General features: G+C 42.5%; 1 protein-coding gene across 2 annotated transcripts in view; it reads right to left on the reverse strand.

Moving 5' to 3' along the window:
* The window catches only part of PTER (phosphotriesterase related), a 75744-nt gene extending 72913 nt beyond the window's left edge, over nt 1–2831 (reverse strand). The window contains exon 1 of one of the 2 annotated variants that reach the window (XM_027559853.1): nt 2709–2831. The gene's annotated coding sequence lies outside the window, so the exon portion shown is untranslated. The remainder of the gene's footprint in view (nt 1–2708) is intronic. The other variant, XM_027559854.1, reaches the window with a different exon arrangement.
* Between the last annotated feature and the right edge of the window lie 5958 nt (nt 2832–8789).

The raw sequence follows: 8789 nt of genomic DNA on the forward strand, positions 1-8789 counted from the left end.
CCATCTTCGTCACCTTTGATTAAAATCACAAAGTTGACTTGAGTGTTCTGGAAATAAGTCTACCTGCTATCTCATCTGATAGTTAAAGAAACACTGGTCACAGTAGCACACTTCTTACAGAACCTTCCCTCTTTTAGGCTCCCAAGATATCTGATAAGCTGGAAACCAGTAATCCCTGGAGGCATGTGGCTCAGACCTTACCTGAGTGTATTAGTCAGGATAGGCTAGGTTATGTTGATTTAACAAACAAATCCCCAAACCCTGGGGCCTAAACCCACCAGAAGCTCATTTCTGGCTCACACTGTGTCTAACACAGAGAGATGGGGATTCTGCTGGTTGTCTTCATTCTATGTTCCAGGCTGATAGAACAGCCATTGTCTAGAAAACCGGTGGTCACTCTGGCAGTGGGAAAGAGAGTGGGGTATGCCTCTCACTGGCTTTTAAAGCTTCCACCTGGGAGTGACACACGTCACTCCACTTGTATTTAATTAACCAAAGCAACTCCATGGCCATGCCTCATTGGAAGGGGACACAGAAATGGATAACACTTAGGACTCCCCTGCTGAGCAGGCAGAGACAGTTGTACTCAGAGAGATAATGGTTTCATGAAACAGGTCGTCAGAACCACAGAGCCAGTTTATGCCAGATGACTAAGTGGGAGCAGATATTTTATTTTTTGTCTTCCTTTTTTTAAGTGAGGGAGGAAAGTCTATGAATGAGAAGGCTTTTTTTAAATGAAACATTTTTAGAAAAACACGAACCACTGAGAAACAGAACGATGCCGTGTTCAGTATATGAAAAACGTATTCAACAACCATCTCAGGTTTTCCTATTAACAGTGATGTTCATAGGCAGTACACAGCTTAAGGACTTCTCAGCAGTGTTACTGTTTGGTTCACTCAGGTATTTAAGATATGTAGAAGAAAGATTCCTCATATAGTAACACTTTAAAGCATATGGTAACAAGAATGGATATTTTCTAAGGTCAGAAAGCTCCTCCCATTCTCTGTAGTTCATTATTTTGTCTTCAGGCTTATTTCTGAGAACAACTTCCACAAGCCTTACATAGGGGTCCACTACCTACTACAATACCAGGGATCTTAGGGCCAAGCACAAGACTAAGAAGGCATTAAATACACAGGGATAGACTTTTCAAGACTGTAAATGATCTGTTGTTCTTTGCTCCTGTCTGGGTCAAAATTTAACTATGCGCACTGCAAAGTGTATAAGGAGATCAAACCAGTCAATCCTAAAGGAAATCAACCCTGAATATTCTTGGAAGGACTGATACTGAAGCCGACGCTCTAATACTTTGGCCATCTGAGGCAAAGAGCCAACTCACTGGAAAAGACCCTGATGGTGGGGTGGGAAAGACTGAAGGCAAAAGAAGAGGGTAGCAGATGATGAGATGGTTGGATAGCATCACCAGCTCAATGGACATGAATCTGAGCAAACTCCAGGAGATAATGGAGGACAGGGAAGCCTGGCATGCTACAATCCATGGGGTCGCAGAGTTGGACACGACTTAGCGACTGAACAAGAACAGAATATTTACTTTAAAAAATCTACATTACATATAGTTTAGTCACTTTTATAATAATAAAGCAGCATCTAGCCTCCACAAATGAACACAGCATTTCATAAAGTAGAACTCTTATCCTTTTAAAAATTAAGTTGCTATCTTGCTATCAACAGTCAGTCAGCTGTCTGATCTCTTTTTCTTTGCCTCTTGCACTGAGATTTCTTTTCAAAGGGGCTTGGTTATTTCTGGAATTACATCAGGCCTTCAGGATAAGAGCTGTACACCCCTTCTGCCAATATAAAATAAAATGTAACTGGCCAAGGAGGAGTTCTACTTCTTAGGGCTTTTTTCTTACTGATATTCATTCTATATGACAGTGAATGTGACAGGTCCTTTAGGATAGGAGTCAATGCTTGTCAGTTTTCTCCACTGGAGAAGTGATTTAAAGATGAATAGACTCGTGTGTCTACACATGGAGGAAGTTCTCTATACGTCTCCCCACCCCAGGTGTGCCTGCACCTGAGGAGTCTTCAAAATATCACATCGCGGCTGTAAATACCATGATCATATTGTATCTGGAGTATCTTTACAATGGAAGGACCACGACAGTAAAATAAATCAGCAAGCTGAGGCCCAAGGCTTAGAGGTATGATGTCAAAGCTTATAAGGAGAACAAGCGTGGAATAGATAACCCTGATGCCAGCACAGCTGCCCAACTACGACCCCAGAGCACTTCTGCCCACCAACCCTGAGCTGGAGCCACAAGGGGCCCTCGGCCTCGTTCTGCGCAGGACTCTGAATCTCGGGTTTCAAGCTTGACTCTGCAGGACTTTAAACTTCGGGACTGAAGAAGGAAATGGAAACTCCAGTATTCTTGCCTGGAGAGTCCGATGGACAGAGAAGCCTGGCAGGCTATATACAGTCCATGGGATTCAAAGAGTCGGACACGAATTCGCGACTAAACCACCACCACCAGACTTCGGGGCAACAAGCCACCGGCAAGCCTAGACCAGTCTCCCAGGCCTCCCGCAGCCTCAAGATCCCTGTCTTTGCAACTTCCCCGAGAGCGATAGGAGAAAGGCAGAAAGAAGCCAAAGCCTTAGGAACTCCTTCCCCAGGCGGGACCTTCGCCAACTCCCTGCAGGAGTTCACGCGCCCAGCTGTGCAGCGACCGCACCCTTCCTACCGGGCCCACAGCTCCCGCGCCCGCTCCGGTTCCTGGGTGCTTTCCCTCCACTCGCTGCGCGCCGCCTTCTCCCTGAGGACCCTCTGCAGGGCCAACTTTCCGGGTCTTTGACTTGTCCCCAATCCCCGCCCACTTCACCCTCCGGTCTAGTCTTCTCCCCGCCCTCCGGCCCTGACCGCGCCCACCTGCCCTCGGCCACGCCCACTGGGCGTCCGTCGGCCCCGCCCCCTACCTTAGACTACTCGCAATGGGCTCCTGTTGGGCCGCGCTCCTGACTCGGCCACGCCCAGCAGGTTCCTGCCCCCTCCTCCCGAAGGTTCCCGCCTTCGGCCCCGCCCCCGCCCCTCCCGCCTCCAGGCTATTTGAGCTCAAGTTCTGTACGCTGGGCCTTCCCCTGAGCAGGCAGAAGCCTTACAGTCTGAGAATCAGCTCAACTGCTGAGCTAAGAACCCACTTCCTCTGCGCGAGTCTGTTGTATCTGCCAGATATTCTGGAAGGAGAGGTTCCTCTTTCTAGTTTGGCTGAGTCTGAAGAATTAGGAACTAGAGCCTTCAGGGAGAAAGGAAGCAGTTGCATTTACCCCAGATCCCAGTTCTCCGTGGCAAAGTCTGGAACGTGGAGGCCCTAGAAGCTATTTTGAGTTTCCTGCAAGGACAGCAAGCCAGGGGGAGTGCACTGGCAGTTTAATGGCAAGAAGAGAATTTGAATCAGCATCCTGAATACGGACAACGTTGAGTTTCTTTCTTTTTTTCTTTTTCCCTCCCAAATGATTTTTTAAATTGTGGTAAAATATACATAACATTTACTACTTTAAAGCATACAATTAGGTGGCATTTAGTAAATTCATGATGTTTGACATTAGTTTATTCCTTCATTGTTTCATGTCCTTGGGCCTGAGGCTTCTCATCTTTAAAATGAGAGTGATGCTGCGAGCACTGGCCCAGGCACTTGATGTGACCAGATAGGCTTCCCTCGTGGCCCAGATGGAAAAGAATCTTCCTGCAGTTCTGGAGACCAAGTTTCGATCCCTGGGTGGGGAAGATTCCCTGGAAAAGGAAATGAGAACCCACTCCAGTATTCTCGCCTGGAGAACAGTATTATTGCCTGGCAGGCTACTGTCCATGGAGTGGCAAAGAACGGGACACAACTGAATGACTCACATGAGCTCTGGCCAGGCACTTGATGTGACAAACAGGCTTCCTGAATACTTGTGAGTCAGTCTAGGAAACAGTGCGGAGAGCAGTTACCACTGGATAGAGTTTCAGTATTACTCTGTGGTAACTGCTCTTTGCACTGCTTTATGTTTATCCTGAATTCTGAGAAAAAAAAAAAGGATGAGTACTCAGATGGGAAGAACCTCCAGGTGTCATTTGAAATGAAGGCAAACATTAATAATGATAATAATATTCATAGTAATAGATGTTTCCTGAGGCCACTTCTGCTACTCTAAGGACCGTCTGTTATCTTAACTTTTAGAACAGTCTACATGATAGGATCAATTTCTCCTCCGATTACAGATAAGAAAGCAGACAGAAAAGTGCCTTGTGCAAGGTCAGGGCTAGAACCCAGTTTGGTGATGTCTTAGCACCTGCCCTCTTAGTAGAGGACCGAGAACTTCAATATGCTGCTGCTGCTGCTGCTGCTACGTCGCTACAGTCATGTCCGACTCTGTGCAACCCCATAGACGGCAGCCCACCCGGCTCTCCCGTCCCTGGGATTCTCCAGGCAAGAATACTGGAGTGGGTTGCCATTAGGAAATACATTAATATATTTAAGTGAGAAAGAACTTCTCTGGTGGTTCAGTGGCTAAGACTCCATGCTCCCAATGCAGGGGGCCCAAGTTCAATCCCTGGTCAGGGAACTGGATCTGACACATGCTGCCTGCATGATCAATGAAGATCCTGCCTTCTTCAAGTAAGACCTGGTGCATCCTAAATAAATAACCAAAAATTTTTTTGAAAATATATATAATGAGAAAAAGAGGAGAAAAAAAATAAGGGTTTTGGCAAGGGGTGTTTTTGTTTTATCAAGAGGGTAAAAAGTATAAGAAGTTGGTTGGTGAGGGCCAGGCAGAGAGAAAATACTGGGAGAGCAGGCTTTTTACATCCTAGGAACCAAGAAGGGGGTAAAAATAGCACCCAGGGGTGGCAGAAGAAAGAATAAAAATGCTGAGGTTAAGAACTCCAGGGGTATGAGTCTTGGAGAGGTGACTATTACCAGGAATGACTGGGGCTCATATAATATGAAGATTATATGATGAATAGATGGATCAGTGGAAGCCTCTGGAGTGATTTCAGTACTGCCGACCACTCTGATTGTATCATCGCCATGACGCCCTATAAATGTGTACCTGACTGTGGTTGTTAAGGAGAGGCCTAAAAGTCCATTATTTATAATGTTATGTATTTCACTAGTCCACACTGCCAGACATGAAATTATACACAAGATTCATGTTTAAAAAAATGACTCCAGTTTTCCTTTATGGAAGTTACTAAATTCTCCACTGCCCACATTACACCCATGGTGGAAGATTTGTGATGGATTTCACATGCAGGCTCTTCCTTCTAGGACTTAACACCTTAAAAAGATAGTGTTAAAGAGAAATTGCTCTAGATTTTATTTCTCTTTGTTTTGAAAGAAGCAGCTTCAAAGAAACTTCAAATTAATAGGTAGGAGTTTTATTTCAGGAAATTTCTCAAACTATCGTGAACACGTGTGTTTGAACACGGGGAGCGAAATCATGCAAATTCAATGTACAGCAGTGAAAACCCTTCATAGTGTGTAGCATTTGAGTTTATAGACTCTAATTCCATTTCATGTCACATGTGATGTAAGCACTATTGTTAGTGAAACACCAAATGTGGTCCTATTTAAAACTAATGAAAATAAACGTGCTCTAGAACTGGAGCCCAGATCTACCAGCCCTGATGACTGGTAGGCAAGAATGGATGAAAGAGGTCTTTTCTGATGTCCTGCCGTGACAAATCGTAATCTGCCATCAAGCCTTGTACCCAGTGTCATTTTTTTCCAGCCTTTCTTCCTGGAAAAGCTTAACTTGGAGATATTTTTTGAAACCTAGAATATCACTGTACTATCATCTCTCTGTGATGAAATAGTTGAGTTAAAAATCATATTATTAAGGAACCAAAGCTTCCCAAATCAATCTCTCTGTTAAGGGTTTAGTTCAAATACACTCTCATTTCCACAGTACCTGCTTTTTATTTTCGTAGTATCTTTGAATTTTGACAGTACCTATACTGAGAAACACTAAATTGGCAAAGAGAATAGAATCCAACCCAAACATCCAGTACCCCTTGCTGTTTGGGTTCAACTTCCAGAAGACACTCAGGTTTTCATCACCCTAGTTAACTATATTAAACATTTATGCAGAAATAGACTATAGGAAAAAAATCTGGAGAAGACAAAATAAAAAGTAATCCAGATAATTATCATGAGTGGCAGGGAAAAAGCACAGTTAATGATACCAATTCTTGAAGAGTGTTGCTGTCAGGTTTTAACTGGTAATTAGAAGTTAAAACTTACACTGCTACAGAAATTTTTCTCAGTTTAATTTTTGGTCATGGTGTGATAAACTAGTCCCATCATTTCTAGGAAATCTGTTAGATGCCAGTGTCACAAGAGAGATAGGACAGAGCTTTCCACACAATTTTTCCATCAAACTCCTATTCTTTTTACCTCTCAGAGAATACAACTAACTATTCAATGTATTTTATTATTTAGAGGCAAAGAAAAAGTGAAAGTAGAACTATTCTAGTTCCTAAAGAACTAGAGTAACATAACCCCACCCTCATCCCCATCCAGGGAATTATTTTTACATTTTTAAAAAATATTCTTTTCCATTATGGTTTACCACAGGACACTGAATATAGTTCCCTGTGCTAAACAGTAGGACCTTGGGTCTATCCATCCTATATATGATACTTTACATCTGCTAATCCCAAAGCCCCAGTCCTTCCCTCTCCCTTGGCAACCACAAGTCTGTTCTCTATGTCTGTGAGTCTGTTTCTGTTTTGTAGTTAGGTTCATTTATGCCATATTTTAGATTCCACATATAAGTGGTAGTGTATGGTATTTGTCTTTGTCTTTCTGACTTCATGTAGTATGATAATCTCTAGTTGAATCCATATTGCTGCCAATGACATTGTTTTGTTCTTTTTTATGGCTGAGTAGTATTCCATTGTGTATATGTACCACATCTTCTTTATCCATTCATCTATGGATGAACATTTGGGTTGTTTCCATGTCTTGGCTATTGTGAATAGTGCTACTCTGAATATAGGGGTACATGTATCTATTTGAATCATAGTATTATCTCAGTGAAGCTTCCCAAGTTGTGCTACTGATAAAGAACCCACCTGCCAATGCAGGAGACTTAAGAGATGCAGATTTGATCCCTGGGTCAGGAAGATCCCCTAGAGAAATGACAACCCTCTCCAGTATTCTTGCCTGAAGAATCCCTTGGACAGAGGAGCCTGGTGTGCTACAGTCCATGGGGATCACACAGAGTCAGACACAACTAAAGCGACTTAGCATGGTGTGACATTATCTCAGATATGCCCAAGAGTGGTATTGGGATTGCTGGATCATATGGTAATTCTATTTTTAGTTTTCTGACGAACCTCCACACTGTTTTCCATAGGGCCTACACCAACTTACATCAGAAAACTTTTTAATAGGGACTATACTTTTACAAAGGAGTAATTAAGCCATTTGTAGAAGCCAGTCACAGATTTGTATTCAAAAGCTATTGTGATTTACAACTACTTTGGAGATGTAGAGCATTTCCTCAAAAACTAGTGTTAACAAATGATCCAACAACTCCACTACTGGGTGTAAATCCAAGAAGTGAAAGCAAAGAACCAAACAGATATTTGTAGCCTGTGTTGATAGTAGTGTTATTCACAATAGCCAAAAGGTGGAAACAACCCACATGTTCATTGATGGATGGATGGATAAACAAAATATAGTCTGTATATACAATGGAATATTAGTTAGCATTAAAAAGGAATGAAATTCTGATAATGCTACAGCTTGGATGAACCGTGAAGGCATTATGCTAAGTGAAATAAGCCAGACACACAAAATGACAAATATTGTATAATTTCAGTTACATAAGATGCCTGGGAATAGTCTAATTCATAAAGACAGGAAGTAGAATAGAGACTGGGATTAGGAGGATGGGGAGTTAGTGTTTAATGAGTGCTGGCTTTCAACTTGGAGAAGATGAAAAAATTATAAAGGTGGATAGTGAGCATACTTTATGCACTGAACTAGACACTTAAAAATAGTTAAAATGATAAATTGTATGTTTTGAATATTTCAACACAATAAAAATTATTTGACTTTGCTGCTGCTGCTGCGTCGCTTTAGTCGTGTCCGACTCTGTGCGACCCCATAGACGGCAGCCCACCAGGCTTCCCATCCCTGGGATTCTCCAGGCAAGAACACTGGAGTGGGGTGCCATTTCCTTCTCCAACTCATGAAAGTGAAAAGTGAAAGTGAAGTCGCTCAGTCGTGTCCGACTCTAGCGACCCCATGGACTGCAGCCTACCAGGCTCCTCCGTCCATGGGATTCTCTAGGCAAAAGTACTGGAGTGGGGTGCCATTGCCTTCTCCTATTTGACTTTAGGTAACTGTAAATAACTTATGAAGGTTAACTTGAATTTCGAACACCTATTACTTACACTAGATTTGCTAGTATAAGTAAAAGGTCATAATTTTTAATTACATCATCATTAACTTGAAACAACTTTTAAAGTGAATTGTCTGTTTTTTTTTGTTTTTTTTTGTTTGATTGGTTGAGTTTTGTTTGTTTGTTTCTGTTTTTTTCTGGCCTAGCAATTTCTTTTGGTATTTGCAACAGAGACTCAATGGTATTTGTAGTTTGTTGTTGTTTTTATTTAATTACAAAGTCATGTCCAACACTTTCATGATTCCATGGACTGTAGTCTGCCAGGCTCCTCTGTCCATGGATTTCCCAGGCAAGAATACTAAGTGGGTTGCCATTTCCTTCTCTATGGAATCTTCCCAACCTGGCCTAAGCATCAAACCCATGTCTCT

Source organism: Bos indicus x Bos taurus, chromosome 13, assembly GCF_003369695.1.
Source record: "Bos indicus x Bos taurus breed Angus x Brahman F1 hybrid chromosome 13, Bos_hybrid_MaternalHap_v2.0, whole genome shotgun sequence".
In the NCBI taxonomy this organism is placed as follows: Eukaryota; Metazoa; Chordata; class Mammalia; order Artiodactyla; family Bovidae; genus Bos; species Bos indicus x Bos taurus.